At 35.5% G+C, this 19,486-nt stretch overlaps 1 protein-coding gene across 2 annotated transcripts in view; it reads left to right on the top strand.

Moving 5' to 3' along the window:
- The window catches only part of PRKCE (protein kinase C epsilon), a 271,611-nt gene that overhangs the window by 100,161 nt on the left and 151,964 nt on the right, over positions 1–19,486 (top strand). Inside the window, exon 1 of one of the 2 annotated variants that reach the window (XM_042887126.1) lies at positions 10,948–10,979. The exons of the other annotated variant lie outside the window; for it this stretch is intronic. The gene's annotated coding sequence lies outside the window, so the exon portion shown is untranslated. Of the gene's footprint in view, positions 1–10,947; positions 10,980–19,486 lie in introns of those variants that run through there. 2 annotated transcript variants of the gene reach the window in all.

The raw sequence follows: 19,486 nt of genomic DNA, 5'->3' as shown, positions 1-19,486 counted from the left end.
GCAGTTTTTCTCTAATTCTGAAGATAAGTTACAAACCCACAGGCACTTATAGAGCTGTGTCAGCTTCTCTTTCCATTTCCTATATTGCAAAACTTCCTTCAGAAGCTGCCTAGAGAAGTAGCTCTACTGTAGCAGTCACACTGCACTTGTGAGCTGCCTGAAAAGCCTGGTGATTTAGTTGGCTCTTCACTGGATATCTTGCAGCAATACCAACTCTTGATGTTCAAATCTCAGTGTATTTGGATTTGTTCTGAGAGTGTCACTTTCTAGAACTTGCTCCCAATTCATTTCTAGAAGTCGAAACAGAAAAAGGTTGGAAAGCACAAATGTTCAAGAAAATGGATGAAAAGCTACACAAAACTCAACTCCAACAGAAATGTTTTTATCATCACTTTTTTTTTTTTTTCCTACAACTAACGCTGCTTTAGATCTTGCTTATATCTTTGGAATGATTCTTTTGTGCTGAGAGGGAGAGTGAGTAGCTGTGCGTTTTTACAATCTTTTGTACATTCTGTAGTAGGAAGTGTTTGGCCCACATTCTGAAAATAAAATGCTAAATGAACAGTTTATCTCATTGAAGATGATGTTATTTAAACTTAGGATTTCAAGTTTTCTGCAGAAACTCAGAAGTGTTTCATTTTTGAGAGATGAGTTTTTTTATAGACAAATCGTCTATAATGTGTGGGGCACCACTAAGACATGCAAAACCAGCAGTGTGTAGAATTGGTGTTGTGTATAAAATACATAAAGATTATAGTGAGAACTTCATTGCTGTACATAAAGATTTTGTTCTGCGCTGAGTGTGTTCTCCAAACTAGTTCTGAAAAATGTTTAGCATGTTTTGCTGAAAGAAGAGGGAGAGAAAACAGCTCTTAAAATACTTTTTTATATTCCCCATTTTGGTGGCAATACTCCAAAAGTAAGGGAATAGGAACTAAGGTCCCTTCTAACTCTATCCATTCTACCATTCTGTATGTTTTCATTACAATTGTGGCTCTTACTCTCTGTACCAAAAATGATCTGCAAGATTATTTAGCTTTTAGAGATTTATTTCATTTGAAATGGCTCTATGCGTTTGGAGTAAATATGCAATTATTTCCCTTGGATGCAAACAGCTGTGTCAGTGGAAAATTCCCACGTACAAATACAACGTAAGGTATCCATTTATAGGTTAAAATAAATGCAACAGTTAATTAGTAAAGTCCATTTACACAAATATTTGATTATAATTTTAGTGTTTCTATTGGATTTCTTAAAATGTTGACAAATAACTGTCCATTGAGAACTTAAAAGGATATTTTAAACGAAAACCCTGCGGTCAAACAAAAAAACCTGCATTGCTTCTGTAGGCCTTACTTACACAGTGTGCAGTAGTATTTGTTGGATTTTTTTATTAACTTCATTGGATTTTGTACTGCTCAAAATGCAAGCACATAGGATCTTCTTACTAAAGAATAAGCACTTCTAAAACCGCCAGATATTTTGCCAGACTTGCAAACATAATCAGTCAAGTTTGCTATTAACCAAACATCTGGTAACTCTACCTTATACACACACACACACATGTACATATACAGTGTGTGTGTCTATATATATATAGTTATAAGAAAAATGTTTATAATAGATTAGTGTTTGTATGTAATTTCCTTGGGAAAGGTCTGTCATATCTGTTCTGGTTTCTTCACAAATTCATGTAATGATTACAAAGGTTTTCTTCTTATCTTCAGCTTCTACCAGGGCTATGGATAAAAGTATGTCTGCTTATTAGTGTATGGATGAACAGGAGGCCATTATAAAACGTGCTGTCTGTTTCTTCGTTGCTTATCTGTGTCCAAGGTCATATTGATTTTTTTCTATACTAATTCAGTGTTGCTGTAACACAGACATTATTTCTAGGCTGAAGTGCACTAATTGACTTTTTTATTGGCATGCTTGGCAGTACTTTTTTGATCTATTTCAGTGCTTATAAAATTTTGTGCGTGAAATTTTCTGAATGATTTCAGAAACGTTTGGGAGCTAGCTGATAGAGATCCAAATACAATCTAAATGTTTAAAACATAAGTAATGCGATGACATTGTGATTCACTTCATAAACTGGGATAGCAGATGGCCATCAAATGGGAAGAAGATAAATTGCCTGAGGAATGATTAAAAACATTTCCAATAAACTCAATTTTATATAGTCTAAAAGACTGATGCTACTATATTTAAAACTTCTGACCTCGTTGCTGCATTTGTCATTGTACATTTCTTATTTCTTCAGAATTATTGGCTTGTATATAATATATAGAGGACAGGGAGAAGCAAATGGGGAGTCAGAGCCCTGATGAGGCTCTGCTACTTCTGTGCAGTAGGTAGGTGGAGCAGGAATAATCTGTTTAAATGGGTCTGCCATGGCATTGAAGCAGACAGATTTCCTCCTCCAGGGATGAAATGTAAAGTAGCCGAGGAGTAAGGATGCTGCTTGATGTCTGGGAAAACTGTTTACCTAGATTCAGCAAACCACTCGAACTTCATACTTTATACTTGAGGTTGTGGCTTTTCTGAGAGTTAAAGAAATCTGAAACGATCTGAACAGGATCAAACTGAATTGTAGTAGGTATGGTGTCTGTCTTCAGTCACTTGACTCAGGTAGATTTATGAGTTCAAACTTTTCTACTCATGCAGCTTTCCCTTTAAGGAATATTTTGTGCTGGGGTATATAAACTTTGTAATGACTGTATTTTATAGCTTTTCTCCTCTTTTGATGTGAAGCAAAATACATAACCAGAGAAACCAGGTACATACTTGCTTTCCTCTGCTCTGTCTCAGTATGGATTCTGCTTGCAGTGCTTTTACTCATAGCCTGGGCAAAGGTAGAATACTACAGTGTTTTCAGTTTTCCTCAAGTACACTTTCTTGTTTCATAGAAGTAGAGCGAGTAGTAGCATGAGAGCCAACTTTAAACATAACCAGAAATTCTATTTTCAAAATCCATTATACAGTGTGCCAGCTGAGAATATATTTCCTTTGAAGCTTTGGTTTTATGTCACTAGGATTTGGGGATTTTTTTCCTATTCAACTGCTTGTGTTTTTAGCACCAGAAGATCAGAACTTATTCAAATCACAGGTGAGGCAAAAAAGATAAAACCAAGGACATAAAAGATCTTAAATTCTAATTTTTGAAACATTGCTTCTGCTATGCTTTCATTTTCTCAGGGAGTATAAATCAAAATTGCTACGGATGTATTTTCTCTTAGATTTTATTTGATTTATTCTTAGAATTAATCTCTGTTAAATTGTGAAACCTTATTTCAAGAATGGATTTGTTTTATTTCTCGGAGCTATTCACTTATGATAATATTTACAACTGTAAGAAATCTTTGTTCAGCCAGATCATGAGTTTCTAGTCAGCTGTTGTAATGCAAACAAAGAAAAACCAGCTGAGATTCTTGATGGCTTTGTTGCTTACTAATCAACAAATTATAACAAAGAAGAATATTACAGCTATTATAAGGGCAGTGTGTACTTTCATATTAAAATAAAAAAACTGAGGGTTGTGATTCATAGAATCATAGAATCACCAAGGTTGGAAAAGACCTAAAAGATCACCCAGTCCAACCGTTCACCTATTCCCAATAGCTCCTACTAAACCATGTCCCTCAACACATCATCCAGTCTTTCCTTGAACACCCCCAGGGTCGGTGATTCCACCACCTCCCTGGGCAGTCCATTCCAGACTCTCAACTAGAATCTCCAGATTCTCAACTAGAAAATTTAAAACAATTCTTAAATAAAATTTTAACAATCTAACAGGTTTGGGAAAGCAGATTTAATGTCAGTAGATATATAATTATTTATCAGTGTTAGAGAAATTAGATGTTTATGGGGTAGGTGAGCCGTATATTCTGAGACAAAACTTCACATGTTGTTAGCCTAGCATCTGAAAACAGGTACATGCACATTTTTACCCAAATGATGTTCTCTGTACACTCAAGTTAGGCTGCCCTCAGTAATGGCACAGGCATTTGGTTAGGAAGATGAATCATATAGACTAACTAGACCTCTTCAAAGAAATCGATGCGAATTTGGTGACAATTCAGTGGGTGCGCTACACTTCTGAACCACAGTGCTCAGTGAACAGGCATTCCAAAGGGTGCTTATGCAATTTTTGTGGCAAATACCTTCCCAGTGAACAGTTTTGCATGGATTTATAGCCATCCCTTGGATTGCATCCAGCTTGCTGATGGAACATCTGGTAAGCATTGTTTGTGATAGGCCCTTACTGTACAAAGCTGGCTTGATTTATTTATTTATTTATTTATTTATTTTGTCAGGCAAAGATCGATGACCATTTTTTGTCAGGCTTCTAGCTGTTTGCCAAAACAAGTGCTTCACAGAAAGCAAGACACTGGGATTTCTAAAGGCTCCTTTGTCTTGTATTGTAAGAGTTTGTGCTTTTTTTTTTTTTTTTTTAAGAAAAATTTCATAAGACTGTAATAGTAAATAATAAATAGTGAATCATACACATATAATGATTACAAAATGTCTGTCTTATTTCCAGTTATGCAGTACACACATTTGGTGTTGTTTTGTTGCATTTTTTCCTTACAAAATTATTCAAGAGCTTTGGAATAATCACGTTTAATATTACCACTGCATATATGTAGGATGTTTTTAAAATATGAAAACTATCATATCAAAAACTGTACTGGTGTTTTTCTTTCCATTACATACACAAGCTAGTAAAAAGATATGGAATAAAAATTATGTAGCTTTTGAAATCTGTATTTGTCTAACTATTTCATAAGACACCGTAGGCATAGGTTAACCCATCACTCATTTGTCTGAGATGACATATGCTATGAAAATACATTAATATTGTAGCTTATATGCATGTCTTTGTTTTATAGTTTCTCTCTTTGTTTCATTGCAGTTCATAGAACACAATGCCTATACTCCAAGATTTTCTTGTTTTCTTGCTCTACCATGTTGCAGTTGTTTCAGTACCATGTTCTGAATCAGCCTGCACCTGTTTCCCACTCCCAGTAATAGTCAACTCTTTTACTGTTAGTGTCATTGAGAAAAAAAATGTTATAGTACAGTCCATTTTGATTAATTGATCAGAGTCTTAATATATGTGGTAATGCACAAGTTAAAGATGGTTCTAACTCTATTTCTGGCCATTCCATGTATCCATGGATTGTGAAGGTTTTGGGGATGTTAACATCCCTTTAAATATTAATTAAATTTTTACTGTCTTCAGAATAATCTAAAAATCAGATTTTATATTCTTGAGATTTACAATAATGAAAACAGATGAAGAATATATATTTGAAGTATAGTCTTGAAAGCTTTAAATATTTATAAGTACAGGTGGAAACAGAGAAATTTAGGAATGTTCCTTTCAATATAGGCTCAAAATTTGCATGCAGTTGAATGGTAATATACTAAGCACAGGTAAAACACATTTTTGTGTGTGTGTTCTAAAAACTATTTAAAAGAATAATTAATCTGGGAAATACTGTCATTGTTTCTTAGTTAATAGCCTCTATTTCTGACTTAGACTTCTTAGAAATAATAAGCAGGTGGATTAAAAGACAACTGTGTTAACTGCTCATTTGCCACAGGCTTTTAAATCGTTTCCGTCTTTTGCACTTTAGGTTAAGGGAAGATGAACAATATTCAAAAACCGTGGTGCGTAATTTGGAATTGTAGTAAAGATAAAGTACTAGAGGAAACTACTGTATTTTATACTATTATTCTGTAAATCAGAAAAATATATTACTTTTGTTTTGGGATGATACTCATGAAGTAGAGTGAGTGTCCTAACAATTAGAGGTGAAAATGAGAGTAATAAAGCCTCGTACTCTTGGAAAAGCCTTGTCATTAGTGAATGTGGCTACCGTTAGGATGGGCTCAGACTTCTGGGCACTTGGTATCATTAAATATGGATTTATTTTTTTTATAGTTTGCTAGTCTTTGTGATTAATCTTCAAGATGTATTGTTCACTAAATCTATGGGTTGTAAAGTAGAATGCACTGGAACTTCATTATCCCAGACTGTTGTGATGTGGTTTTATCTTTTTCTTTAAAGATTCCTCTAACCATGTTCTCAGACATCCTTCTGCAAGTGGATATTGGTAGAAATTAGTATGAATACTGTATTTGTGCTTCTGCAAGGTCAGGATTTGCTAAAGAAAATTACAGAGAATGCAAGGTGCAAGGCTGGGCAAAGAAGTTCAAGTCCATCATTCTGGATTTTCACATGGCCTATACTAAAAAAAAAGTATTGCAAGCAGTGGTTGAAACAAAGATAAATACTCTGATTAAAATGTTGCTTAGTCCTTTGTTTTTTCATTTTCATGCTAGCATTTTCATTATTTCTGCCATTTTTCGTTGGAGTTTCTTCTTAAAAATGTGTTGTGTGATATCAAAAAATAATATATAACAGACTTTAATCTCCAGTAACAATTTTAGTAAGTGAACCAACTAATGGCAAATCTGTATCCGAATCTGGGACAAAGTACTCAACAGAATAAGTCTGTGTCTTGTTAACTCCAGTGTTCATCAGTGTGATTTCTTCCTACAAGGTGCTGTGGAAAGTAAAGCTCTTTTATCTAACAGCGTTGTAAAGAAGCACTGAGACATACTCCCTTTCTTCTTAATTCTCTGTTTATAATTCCCAGATCACTACCAGGAAATTGTTGTCTTTCCAGTAAATTCCGAAGCATATGCTTTTCTTTTTACAAAGCTCACTGGTTTCAAAAAATCTTTAGTGTACTTTTTGTTCTTAGCTTTTTCTTCTCTGTGCCATCGTTTTGGGATTCTCTGCTGCAAATGGTGTTGCTTCGAAAAAACATCTTCTGTTGTAATTCTTGAATTTTCCGTAGTAAATAAAAGTGACCTGGTGTACCAGTTGTTTAGGCAGGCTATCTCTGACTGTAATTCTGAAAACAGCTGTATTTCTCTCTTTTTCAGAGCAATGTAATTTGCATGACAATATCATAAAACAAGAAAGATCTAGAAAGGAAGAAAACTTATTTTCTCAGTTAAACTCCCAGTGAAACTTTGTGAATGTATAATTTCAGATTTTGATCAGTATGCTTAAAAATCTACTTCAGTCTTTATTAAAAACATTTTGCAGTCCGTAATTATTGTATGACGAAGAAGTGAAGCTATCCTGTTTTCTTTTTTGAAAGTACAGTTCTCCTGATAAGGACTTTATCTTGGGCTTGGTAAAATTCAAATGACTGCTTTTTTTTTTTTTGTCTTCATATAAACAAACTTTTAGAATCAGAGGTCAGAATACTAAGATGAGCTTTGAGGCCTTTCTTTACTGATGACTTCTTTGCAAGAGTAGTGCTGTGCATTTCAATTAAGTAAATAAACAGTTTACCACCACCACCTCTGCATGGTCAATTAATATTATATTCAGAAGTATTGGTCACAAATACTTCAGAGTTTTGTACATCTGTGTGAGAAGCCCTTGGGGAATGTACTGAAGGGAGAAAAAAGGAAGCAAAAGTTCTCATTGAAAAGAAATGCACTAAGCAACATTTAAATAGCAGTTGCTTTTAAATTCCAGTGATTTGGGTTTTCCTTATTTACTGGAGTGATCTCTGCCATCTTGACATTGGACAAGATGCTTCTGTGCATCAGTAGATTTCTCTGGGGAAAAAAGAGTACTAACTATTGTGCTGCAAGACTACTGTTAATAAGTGGAAGTTATCCTTTAGAGAAAGAGCTTGGTAAATGCTGGAAAAGGACTTGAAATTGAGACTCATATCTTGTTTTCAATTAACTGCCTACTCTTCATTGAAAGAGTACAGAAAAAAACACTAAAGGTGATGTAATTCACTTACAGTCAAGATACAATTTATCCCTATTTCAGAATCCCAAATTAGCTTTTAGTTTTTTACTTTTGTTTGCTAAGCATCCATTATTGATTAATGTGTTTTGCTGGCTGTAGTTACTGAACTTATTTTCTGGAAGGGGTGTGGTGAAGAGTGGGGGGGGGAAAAAGACCTCAAGTGTCTGCTGACAGCCTTCAGCGTTCAATGATGAAAAATTTATAATCATAGGTTTAAAAACTGTCATGCCTGGTTTTTAGTGAGTGTGAATTTTGCATGTTTGAGAAAGGTCAGACATCTAAATTGTGTTATATATAGATATATATAGATATATTTTACTACTTCATTCATTCTTGGGATGGATTCATTGTCAGAAACCATATTTTTTATTTTAAGGATCTACATCTGAGCGATTTCTGTCAGAATAATGGATACGTCACTGAAAGTTCTTTAGCTTCTCCTGGGTAGATTAAGCATTTCCCTTATCTGTGCTAAAGTATTTGAAAAAGTTAAATAAGGAGAATGTTCTCATTCTTCAAGTATTTTTCCTAACTTCTTGAGTTGGAGAAGAGGAAGGAGATTTCTCACATAACTCAGTAGCGTCATGTTGGATGTCTTCTCTGAAGTATGCTCATAGACTTTCCTTCTAAGTTTGCCAAGCTGTTTGGCACACTGGGATGTGACCCTGCTTTTCATGTCTCTACTCCCTGTACTGTTCTCATTACTTAAAGATTTATAACTTACACTGTGCCGGAAAGGCTGGCTTGAGTTACCAAAGAACGCGTCCTATTTTTCTGTACGCTTTTCAGATTTTCCTTATATTAAGTGAATCCTGGGCCTCAAGAAGAATCATTAGTATTCTTAGCACGAACTGGACTGATAACTTGGATTGTGAGACATGCTTACAAACAAAGAACAGCAACTCAGTGAAAGATTTCAAGGAGGAAATACACGCAACTTCCCTCTGTGCCAGCTTTGCTACACATAACAAACTGTAGAAAGTATTGGAGCGTTTCATTTCATTGCTACTGACTTTGGAGAAGAAAGGTCTTAAGAAAGAATCCTGAGATCGTTCATGGTCAGTATTGGTTGCACCAGGTTATCTAACACAGTCTATACTGGTTTTTGTTCAGTTGTAGTATTTTTCAAGGGTACATGATTCCTGATTCCTATTTTAACATATAGTAAGTGTAAAGAAAGCAGCTTCCCTTTACTGTTTATGCAGCAAATAAAGAGGCTTTAAAAGTTGTATTTCAGGAATTGCATCTTCTTCGTTCATTTTAACTAGATAAAATATCAGAATTAATTTTATCCAATTCTCTTTTGAGTTGCAAATACCAGATACTGTTGAAGTCTCAGCTATTGTGTCACAGGATTTTATATATGTTATAGTCTAAACAACGTGACTACTTCTGAAGTTAGCAGTATTCAAGGAGTGTATGGAAGACTTCAAGTGGATTGAATTTTGCTGTAGCACAGATGAAAGTGAAATTATTGCAGCGTTTTCTGTCAGAGAAAGTTTGGATAATGTGAGGCATCCAGTATTTCATCTGTAGTTTTAAAGAAGTCAATCCAGTTCCACTGGAACATTTTTACATCAGTAAGCGATTTGGAAGAGAACATGGAAAGAGTCCAATCTTCCAGTTTCATACCTACGCTAAAAAGTCTAAGAAAAGAATCTGTCCTTAGACATCTGGAATCTATTTTTCAGTTTGTTGGTTTTGATGTTGAGTTTTCATTCATTGTTATGTTCTGTATTCCTGAGAGACATATGGTTGAGATTTTTGTTAATTAGAAAATGGAAGTTTCTGTTAAGGATTCCTCATTATGAGGAAAAAAAAAAAAAAAGTTAAATAATGGCACTGTTAAATTCAGTAGGATATAAACTTTATTATTACTTTTTGGCACCCAACTAAATATTTGCCTTCTTTTCTATTCTAGTCCTGCTTCTTCAAATAGTAGTTGAGGATTAACTTGGTAGGTTGGGATACATCTTTCTCAGATGGGCTGAACTTAATGTGTTGTTTAAGATTAGGTAATTTCCTGCTGGAAATGATTCTTTTACAGTTTTCTTAATGTTGTCTTTTTGTTTGTTTGTTTGTTTTAATCTACTGCTGCTTTTATGTTGCTCTGTAATCAGTGCCTTTTCAGAAGGTTGTTGTGTAAGAAACAGCACAAAACTTCAGTAATTGTGATGAAAAGATGTTTTCTTTTAATTGTAGTATGTTTCATTTAAAAAAAAATTATCCTTCAGCAGTCTCTGTGCAAGCACAACTGCATGTAAATCGTGAAATGTCAAAACTTACTGTTATCAACAGAAGTCTGATTGTTATTAGTTTCTTTTCTCATCTCTAATTTAATAGCATTGTGCATCCTCGCTAGGTGTTAGTAGTGAAGTGTAGTACTGAAGAACTCTCTAATGCCTAAGTAAAGTACATGATATTGTATGCGTAAGTTCTGCTTACTATAGTGTGTCCATAGGGCATTATCTGTCTTTTTTTAAATAGTGTCTATTCTTGATAACTCGTAGAGAAGCCAGTGGAAAAGTTGTGGTCTCCTGAGGCTAATGCCTCTCTATGGAAGTCAGTGAGGAACTGAGGATTTCTTCATTTTGTTCATTAGTTTCACTGGAATGTAACTACCTGTCTCACTTAATTTCTTTTTAAAAATCTCATCTGGTTTCTGCCTCTGCAGCCACTAAAGCCTGACTCTGTCCCACAGTTTTCTGCTTATGCAGGGTTTGATTATACACAGCTCTTTGCACTGGTTCATGAGTTGTGTTGTCTTCTACTCTGAATGCTAAACCAAACAAAGTTTGCTTTATGCTTTGTTTCAATGGGAGAAAGAGAGTGAGCAGATGACCATTAATCATGTTGTTTGAATTTACAACTAAGAATCAAAGTCAAGCTTCCTTTACTCCGCATTAGTGTAAGACTAAATTCATTATCTTGCTGACTGCTTGCTCCGTTACTGCGTTCACTTGCTTCCTGCTGTGCTGCTTATCCAGTCCCGGTGTGCGTTACTTCCCCTTCCACTTCCTGCCAACTTCATTTCCAGAAGTTGGAAAAAAGTTTGGCAAACCAGTCGAAGTCTGAAGTCCTTACCCAGCCAGTACTGATTCTTGCTGGGATATTGTTATTTGGAGCTGTAAGTTCTTGTAAATCCTTCCTTGCAAGGTATCTTTAAAGCTTGCTATAGTTACAACAAATAACAGCAGTTACATGTAAGAATCAATTGAACAGCATGGTGGAGTTTTAGTTTCTCTTGGATAGGATGCTGAAGTGTACAATTGCCTGCTGTGGGGTGAAGCCACCACACATAGTCCAGGGAAACTTTCTCTCTATTTGGAGGTTCAGTGTTAGAGAAATCATCTCTGCAAATTGTAATATTTCTATTTTTAAAACAAGTATTAGGGATGAATTAACCTGCCTTTATGTGCTGATATAATGTGCTGATAACAAGGTATGGGATTGCTTAGCTGAATCACCGCTCTTTGTATGTTTTGCATTTGAGAACATAAACATAATGTATGTGGGGGAAAAAAAAGAGAATAAATAAGTTATGGTCTCCTGTTGTCAAAAGACCTTCCCGTTTAAGGATACAAAATTAAACTTACCATAGAAAAGACACTAAAATACTTTAAAAGTATTTTTCAATACTGGTCTCATTAGTGAAAAAAGGAGCAATTATTTACAAACTTTGAGGCAGAGAGAGTGACTTTGGGCAAAAGGGTGTTTCAGTTTTATACTGTGCACATTTGCATGTGCAAAATCCAGAAAGGAGGAGCTTTTTATATCCATGAGGAAGATGCAAAGTGAAATTATACTGCATTTATTTGTTGTTTTCTATTGTTGTCTAAACAATTAACTGTAACTGAAATACTGCTTTAGTACCTGGATAAAGCTAATGTGTTTGATGCCCTACATCAGAAAAACATATAGTTCCATCATTGTTTTATCAAGTGCATTAACAATCAATAATGATCACAGTAGTATTTGTATATTTAATTATAGTGATGTAGCATGCATTCTTTTTGCATTCAGATCACTGAAGACACAGCTGTAATTCTAGCTTATCATTGTACCTGTCTGGAATCTTCCTAGGGATAATAAATTCTCTTAACTGAAAAATGCTAGGGTACACAAGATAGACCATTACTAATTTGGTCAGTTTTGAGCTGTTGCACAGTGTTGTGCTTTCTTTTAAATGTCTGCGCCCATCTCAGATCCATTTTGTACCTTACTGCCCCACTACATTCATCTTCACTTGAATGAAGAAAATCTAAGTAATTTATGTCCGTCTTGTATTTCCATCACAGCTGGTGACAAACCTCCAGAGAAAGCACTTCCTTTATTTGAAATCAAGATGGCTACATCTCAATATTTAAATTGTTTTCTGAATAATAACACTGTTTTCTAAGACTGGGTTATCTGCTTTTGCTTCCTGTTTCTGTTTATGGCCTAGAAGTAATTCTTACATTGTTTGTGGCAAAAGCACTTAAATAAGCTATCTGAAAACTAAATTAAAGGACAAAAGAGAAACAGAAGACAGCTAAGAGTTTCTGCAAGTCAGAAGCATGAAAAGCCAGCTAAAGTTTAAGGGGCAAGTGTCTTTGCAACAAAATGTAATGTGTTTGTAAAGCACTTCCAGTATTTGATCAGCACCCATTATTTCAGGGTATTAAAAATGGTTTTACGAATAAGCTGTGGGACATGAGGTAGTGTAATTTAATGGTAGAATGTATTATTATAAACCATGATCTTGACAGTATGGTCTTGTTCCTTCTGCTGGTATAGTTCATGCCTTTTATGTGGAAAACAGTCCAAGATTTTCTGTGTATAGTAATGGCTGCATCTACATGGCATTTTTAAAATCTTCATTGAATGTTATATATGTAGCATCACTAGGCTTTAAAAATCTTCAGAAGATGCTTTTTTGCATGAGGAAACTGAGGCAGAGATGCTGTAATTTCTCTGAGACAGGGAAGGTTATAGAAGTACTGAGTGAGTGAATACAGGACTTGAGAAGCTGCCCTAGCAGAAAGGTATTTATGACTTTAGACAAATCATCACTTTATGTTATGCATCAGTTTTGTCTGTGAATGTGAGCACTACTCTGTTATTACATTGGGCAGCCAGGGATAAAATATATGGAAAATTGAATGAGGCAGCCAGGGTTGCAAGGAGACCGGAGCATGTTATAGCTGAGATCAATTCTCATGATGCCTGTGTTGACAGCCTTTAAGTCAGCATTCAGGCACTGAGAAGAAAAATGCTACATGAAGTTAATAATGTCTGTGTTGGAAGGTAACTGATAGTCTTTTAATTTCCTTCTGTTAACAAGAAAGCTCTTTTCTGGAAGGAAATATCATTAGGAGCTTTGATTTTATTCAGTTTTCCCATTTCAGTACGTCAGAGCCTATGGCTAATAGCAAGAGCTTTATTTTTCATCTTAGACCACCAAGCTGTGGTCAAATCTCCGAAGAGCTACATTCTGTGAGCCAGACACTGGAGCTGGTGTTCAGATCTATAAAGGAAGGATATCAGCTAAGTGCTATAATCTTAAACGAAAACTATAGAATAATCTGTATCCGAAGTGTTGTGTCTTTAAATTGACTGAATTTCTGAATAGATAATGTAAATATCTAATCATTCTGTCAGTTGAGAGGAAAAGCTATTGGTCCATGTTCTGTTTGCTCTGCTTCCTTTTCCTGTTAGCTGTTGACAAAGGCTGAGACAAAGATTTGGCTCTTGGATGTTTTCCCATAGGATCAGCCATAGGCAGCTTTTTTAGTTTTTCTGTTAACACTTTGTTTCTTCAGAGACACATTAAAACCTACAGTATGATTTATCTATAACCTCCTCGAGGACAAAGTCAAGTATTGGATGTCAATTCATGTTGTAATATCGATGGGGAAAGTAATTTGTTTTGAAGCTATCGAATTATGGCTGAATCTCTGCTCAGGATCCAACACTGGTCCTTATTGAGCAGGTGGGGATTGCTGATGTACAAGGTGCAAATCCTTATTGTGCATATTCTTTAGGATATGTCTGTTCATGATAAAATAGAGAAAAAGCAACAGCTTAATTAACACATAATTAGTTACCATATTTTCAGATATTTTTAATAGAATTTTCCGCATTACCAATTTCACGTACAGCATCAGATCAACTCATTCTTGCAGAGTCTTTTATTTTGTGCTGTGCACTGTAATGGAAGATACAGATGGTTCAATTTCTACACTGCATTACTTGAAAACTCTTGAAGAAGAAAGCAGATGATTATGAAAATAGCTCAACATCCTTCCAAGTTGCAAAAGGTGATGTTTGAAATTGGCAGCATATATATTTTTAGGAGGTAGAAAGGCAGTTCTTTCAGATCCTTGCTTGACTACTTCTCAGCCACTTTTGTAAGGAGGCTTCAAATGATTATTGGTATATGAAATATGTATTTATAGAAGAAAACAAGTTTCTTTGTTATAGAAGAATTACTTTTAAAAGTGAAAATTCTTGCAGCAGTTTGTTCTACTATTGTTATTCATAATTTATACATTGTTAATGTTTAGGCTGAAGTAAATCAACACAATGCTTTTACCAAAACACAGTTGCATTTATCAGTAGTACAGAGAATGGATTTTGATTTGTCATTGATTAACTGTATTAATGCATTTGCATCAACTGAGAAATGTGCTGGCACATGCAAACACACAATATTGCTCCAAGTAATTTTCCAGCCTTCTGTGTTTCAGTGGTTGGATGGCATTTAAGGTAACTTGCGATGTAATGGATGCTGATTTCATCCAATATTTCTGTCATGGTAACGACTAATAATGCTGATAAAAGGCAGTTGTGCATTTGCCTGGGGCATGGAAAACTGACTTTCCAGAGGGAACAGTGCCATGATGTCAGTGCTGCCTGCAATGCAGGGATTCCATCAGGACTCCTGCCTTCAAAACAGCCTCTGAGTTTATGTACCACTTCTGTTCTGATGTACAGGAGTAATCCTGAATCCTTGGTGTGTCTTGCTAGATCAAATTATCATTGATATTATAAAAAAAAAAAAAGCAAAATCTTCAGATTGAAAACAAAAACAAAAACCAAGCTCCCAACAATCTTTTCCTGCTTTTGATATTGGAGAACACTTGGGTGGCCTGTGTAGAAACAGTTGGTGGTCTAGCTGCAATTCCTTGTGGTACACCAAAAACAAACAAAAAACCCCTTTGTTATAAACAACAACCTTGCTGATGCATTCAGGGTGGAAGAGAATCAAACTGTTGAGGAGGAAAGTGCTCGACCTTTAAATTTATCTTCTTCTGGAATGCTGTCCGTGTTGCTAGAGGAAGCTGAATAGTGCTCACTGTGTTCTTTAGTTACTGGATTTCAGTTTCCTTAAATCATTTTGCAAATACAGAGTAAGCAGGGAGTTCTATCTGCTGCTTCCTGATTTCTGAGAAAACTGAGAAAGTTAGCAATACAAAGTTGGTTTTGGATACTTAGTAAATTCCTTGAAAAGTAATATCATTATGTCCTACCTTTAGGCCTGCTGTATACTTTAATCCAAAAAGATTTCTTGCCCTAGTGCTTACCAATCCAGCTAAAAATGGGTAGATCTTATGTGCTTTGGGATTCTGCGTACAAGTGGTATTTTCACAGCTTAGAATGCTCTTTGCTGTCAGTTGAAAGAAGGAAATGGAATGAGTGCAGCACCAAACTTCATTCTGTCATTATCTCCTCTTGGGTGTAGCCAAGGAAATGCCCGGAGTGCTCGACTGGAGCCAGATAAATACACTAGCTTCTTGGAAAGAAATTGAAAGCTCCTACAGGCATCATCATGAAGTTTTAGCCAATTAAATATAATTCTAGAAAGAGAATAGATATATCTTCAGATTAGATATTATTGATACTGGGAGATAAAGTTGTCACTTTCTTCTGCTACGAAGTATGTTCATTAAAGAATGGTGGTAACAGCAGACGCAGCCATGTTCATTTTCAGATCGCTTGCATCTGTCTACAATGACTTCAATTATGTAAGAAAAACATATCCTATGTTAAAACCAATTTTTAAATGCATTTTTGATTACTATTTAAATTATTGCTTAAAAATTAAGGTGGATGTAAAGAATAGGAGGACATAAAGGATAAACCTTGTGCTCTTAGGTGCTTCATGGAACTTATTAATTTACCAAGTAGTCAGAAAGTTATATTAGATCTGGTTCACATCAATGTTGCTATGGAAACCTGTTTCAGGTCTTGTTAAACAAATTTAGCTTAGGTGTTAATGAACTCTACAAATTATTGTCTTAAGCCAGGGTCCCTTTGGAGGATGCTCTGGGGCTGAGGCTCATCTTTAGAAAGTATTTTTTTCTACTTTCAAAGGGCAATATTAAAAAACAAACAAAACAAACAAACAAAAAAAAACACCTGATTCCTGCAGAGTTTAAAATAAAGTACTTTCCATTACTTAGTTAACTTGGATCAGCCTCTAAGTTTATATTTAGCTTTTTACAGTATGATACTGGTTTTTTAGAAGTAATGTTGTACAAGTAAACGGTTACTGAGTAAATAGATATAGGAAGACTGTTGATTACTTCTGTATTTTTTTCTATTGCTTTTTATGTTTGAAAATAAGACAATAGATTTGCAGAGGAGCGGTGCAATTTTTCTTTATTAAGAAGTAGGGGTGCAGACAGAAATGGATCAGCTTTGAAGCTCTGTCCAACTGGAGAATGTATAGTGGGGCATGAAGGGAAAACACTTACTACAGATCTTGAGAGATGAAGGCCTGATCAACATTTACTTTCTGTAGAGTGTTTCCTTTCAATCCATCCTCCAGGATTTAAAAAATCATTACATTTTCTTGTTTCCCTGTGGCTTTTGGGGGGGAAAAAAAAAGTGAGACGTAGTAGAATTTGTAGACGATGCTAAATGTGTATTTAAGATGGGCAACAAAAAACTGTGCATTTTCTATGTGAAATTATATGGTTCTTATGTGTATCAAGTTTCAGAAGCAACAGGTTAATGTGAATAAATATTACTTTTCAACTGTTTCCAGAGGCTTGGTTTTACGTGGTCATTGTCTAAATTTGTTAAAGTGAATAAGAATGCAGCAGGTAGTCTGATTTCAAAGTCTGTCATAATTAAGAGAATGTTTCACATTCTTTGTATTTTAGAAAGATACCAATCCCCTGAACTGCTATAATTTCCTGATGCTGTATGCCCCTTCATGTTTGATGCAGTGTTTTTCCTATGCAGTAACAACTGTAGTGCTCAAATACTTGCTGAGCATTACAGCCTGGTGGCGTTTCATGTTGGAGGATGTTTTACTTTAAACAAACCATTCATGTTTCTGCTTCTTCTGTTTCCCAGTATTCTGCAAATCAGGAATCAGGAATGGGAGGTGCCCCAGCTGAGCAATCTTGCAGCCCAAAGTCTGCATGCTTCTGCTTCACCCTCTTACAAACCTTCTGTAAACTCAGTACAAGTTGCTTGACTGATGCCTTCCCCTGTGCATCTTCAGCAAGAATTTCTGTGATGAAACTTAATAAAATTCTTGTCAGCATGTTACAGGTTTTCCTGTTAGCCAAGTTTTCCTGTGTTATGCAAAGACATTGTTAGTGTTATCTAAAAAATTCTCAGTGATAGTGGAATTTAAGAGTAGTAAAAAGGGAAGCATAAATGGAAAAGGGGTAAGCCTTTTCCATCCACTCTTAATAGCAAATGCAGATTCTTTAAGTGCTTAACCTGAACTGACTTTCTCATTTGCTTCGCTCCTCTGATTTCATTCTGAAATTTAGCAGAGCTTACATCAAATTTTACATGCAATCTGTGGATCAAAACCATACTTCATTTGTTCACATCCAGAGTGCTCCTCCATGTGGAATAACCTGTAGAATGGGATAGAGAAGCTGATAGAATCAGAGATCTAGTTGAAGGAATTAAATGCATTTCCTTCAAACTATCATTCTCCAAAGAAGAGATTTGAGAGAGGCAGTACTCATATAAGGCAAAGGGACATCTGCAGGTGCATCTGGAGGAAACAGTTGGATCCTGTGTGTTGCTGTCTGTTTTTACTGGGCTATTATTATTGGCCACTCAAAGGCAAGATGCCAGAACAGGGCAGGAAATTGTTTTGTTTTTTTTTTTCTCCTAGGAGGAATTTTAACAAAAAATATCTTGTATAGAAGCTCTGAAGCATGCAGTTTTGTTAAAAACTTTACCTTTCATCCTTCATCAGCCTTTTTTAATGAGTTTTGATCACCAAAAAAAAAATAATAATAATAATAATAATTTTAACAAAAATCTAAAATAGCACAGGACTTTTTTTTTTTTGGTTGAATTTATTACAAATAGTGTTTCCACTTTGCTTTGTAGTTTGACAAAATAATTTGAGAACAGAAAGTTCTTTCAGGAGGTGCTGTTCTAAGTCTAGGAACTCACAGAGGAAATCTGAAACATGGGATGTCTAGGTAGATACCATTCTAAAGTGCTATATCTGCATGGTAACGGTGACAGTTTTTTTCAGTCCTGAAAGATGGATTGAAAGGAAACACTCTACAGAAAGTAAATGTTGTTCAGACCTTCTGTTTCTCAATGTTTACAGCACATGTTTTCTCTCCATACCCCAATATACACTACCCAGCTGGACAGAGCTTCAAAGCTGTTCCATTTCTCTGTTCTGCACCCCTCCTTCTTAATAAAGAAAAACTGTTCCTGCTTTGAACCTGTTGACTTCTAATGTGACAGCACAGTAGAAGTGTCAAAATAGAAACGTCAAAAATAATTCTGCTTCTACAGTCCCTGTGGAAATAGCATTGTGGAGGAAGGAGAACCCTCTTGTGCCCTTCATGGGGACTTCAGAAGCACTTTATGATGTTTATCAGTAGGAAAGTAAGATTAGGTGATTCTAGGGCTAATGCAAGCACTTTTCTATGTCATCAGCATTTTCACTTATTTTACCTGCTGTCTTTCTAGGCTTTTTTTTTTTTCCTTTTTCCTTAGAGGAACTGTTAAAAATAAATGTTCTTTCCTTGACCATAGATTTGTCAAAGCAAATGTAATTTAAAAGCATAGACTACTTGTAAGCTATCCTGTGCTCTTTGATCTTTCTGTATGAATCAACAACACAGCATCACTTTGGTGTCAGGGATGGATATGGTAGATTCTTTACTCTTTTTCTTGTTGCCTAAAGCTAAGCTTGTGCCCCTTTCATGCGATTTGAGAGGCTTCACAGCCTGTGAGAATTGCTATACTTCACTGAACCAAGAACACATTTCAGTGCAACGCTCTGACAGGGAATGTTGCATACCTGTCTTGAAGCTGTCCCATGCATAAGTTACAAGTACCTGATCCATCGCTGTGATTCCTGGCAGGAGTTTGAAAGGGTTAGGAAACAGGTCTGTTGCTTGAACACCTACCCATCTCATGAAAAGAGCATTTGCAGAAAACAGGAAGTCTGTTCTTCCAGCAAAACAACCAAATCTTTGCTTTTTTAAGACTACCAGATCCATCCCCTACTGAAGTTGAACACGCTTCCAATTCTGTTTTGTTGGGGTTTTTTCATGTGTATATGTTTGTTTATAATTGTGTTTCTCACTTTGTTATGTACATATTGTGGTAACACAAATCTTTAAAATAAGAAGTTTCTACAGCACCCTT

This window comes from Lagopus leucura, unplaced genomic scaffold, assembly GCF_019238085.1.
Source record: "Lagopus leucura isolate 7727_CA_CO unplaced genomic scaffold, USGS_WTPT01 Super-Scaffold_73, whole genome shotgun sequence".
Taxonomy (NCBI): domain Eukaryota; kingdom Metazoa; phylum Chordata; class Aves; order Galliformes; family Phasianidae; genus Lagopus; species Lagopus leucura.
This window is presented reverse-complemented; position numbering and strand designations above follow the sequence as displayed.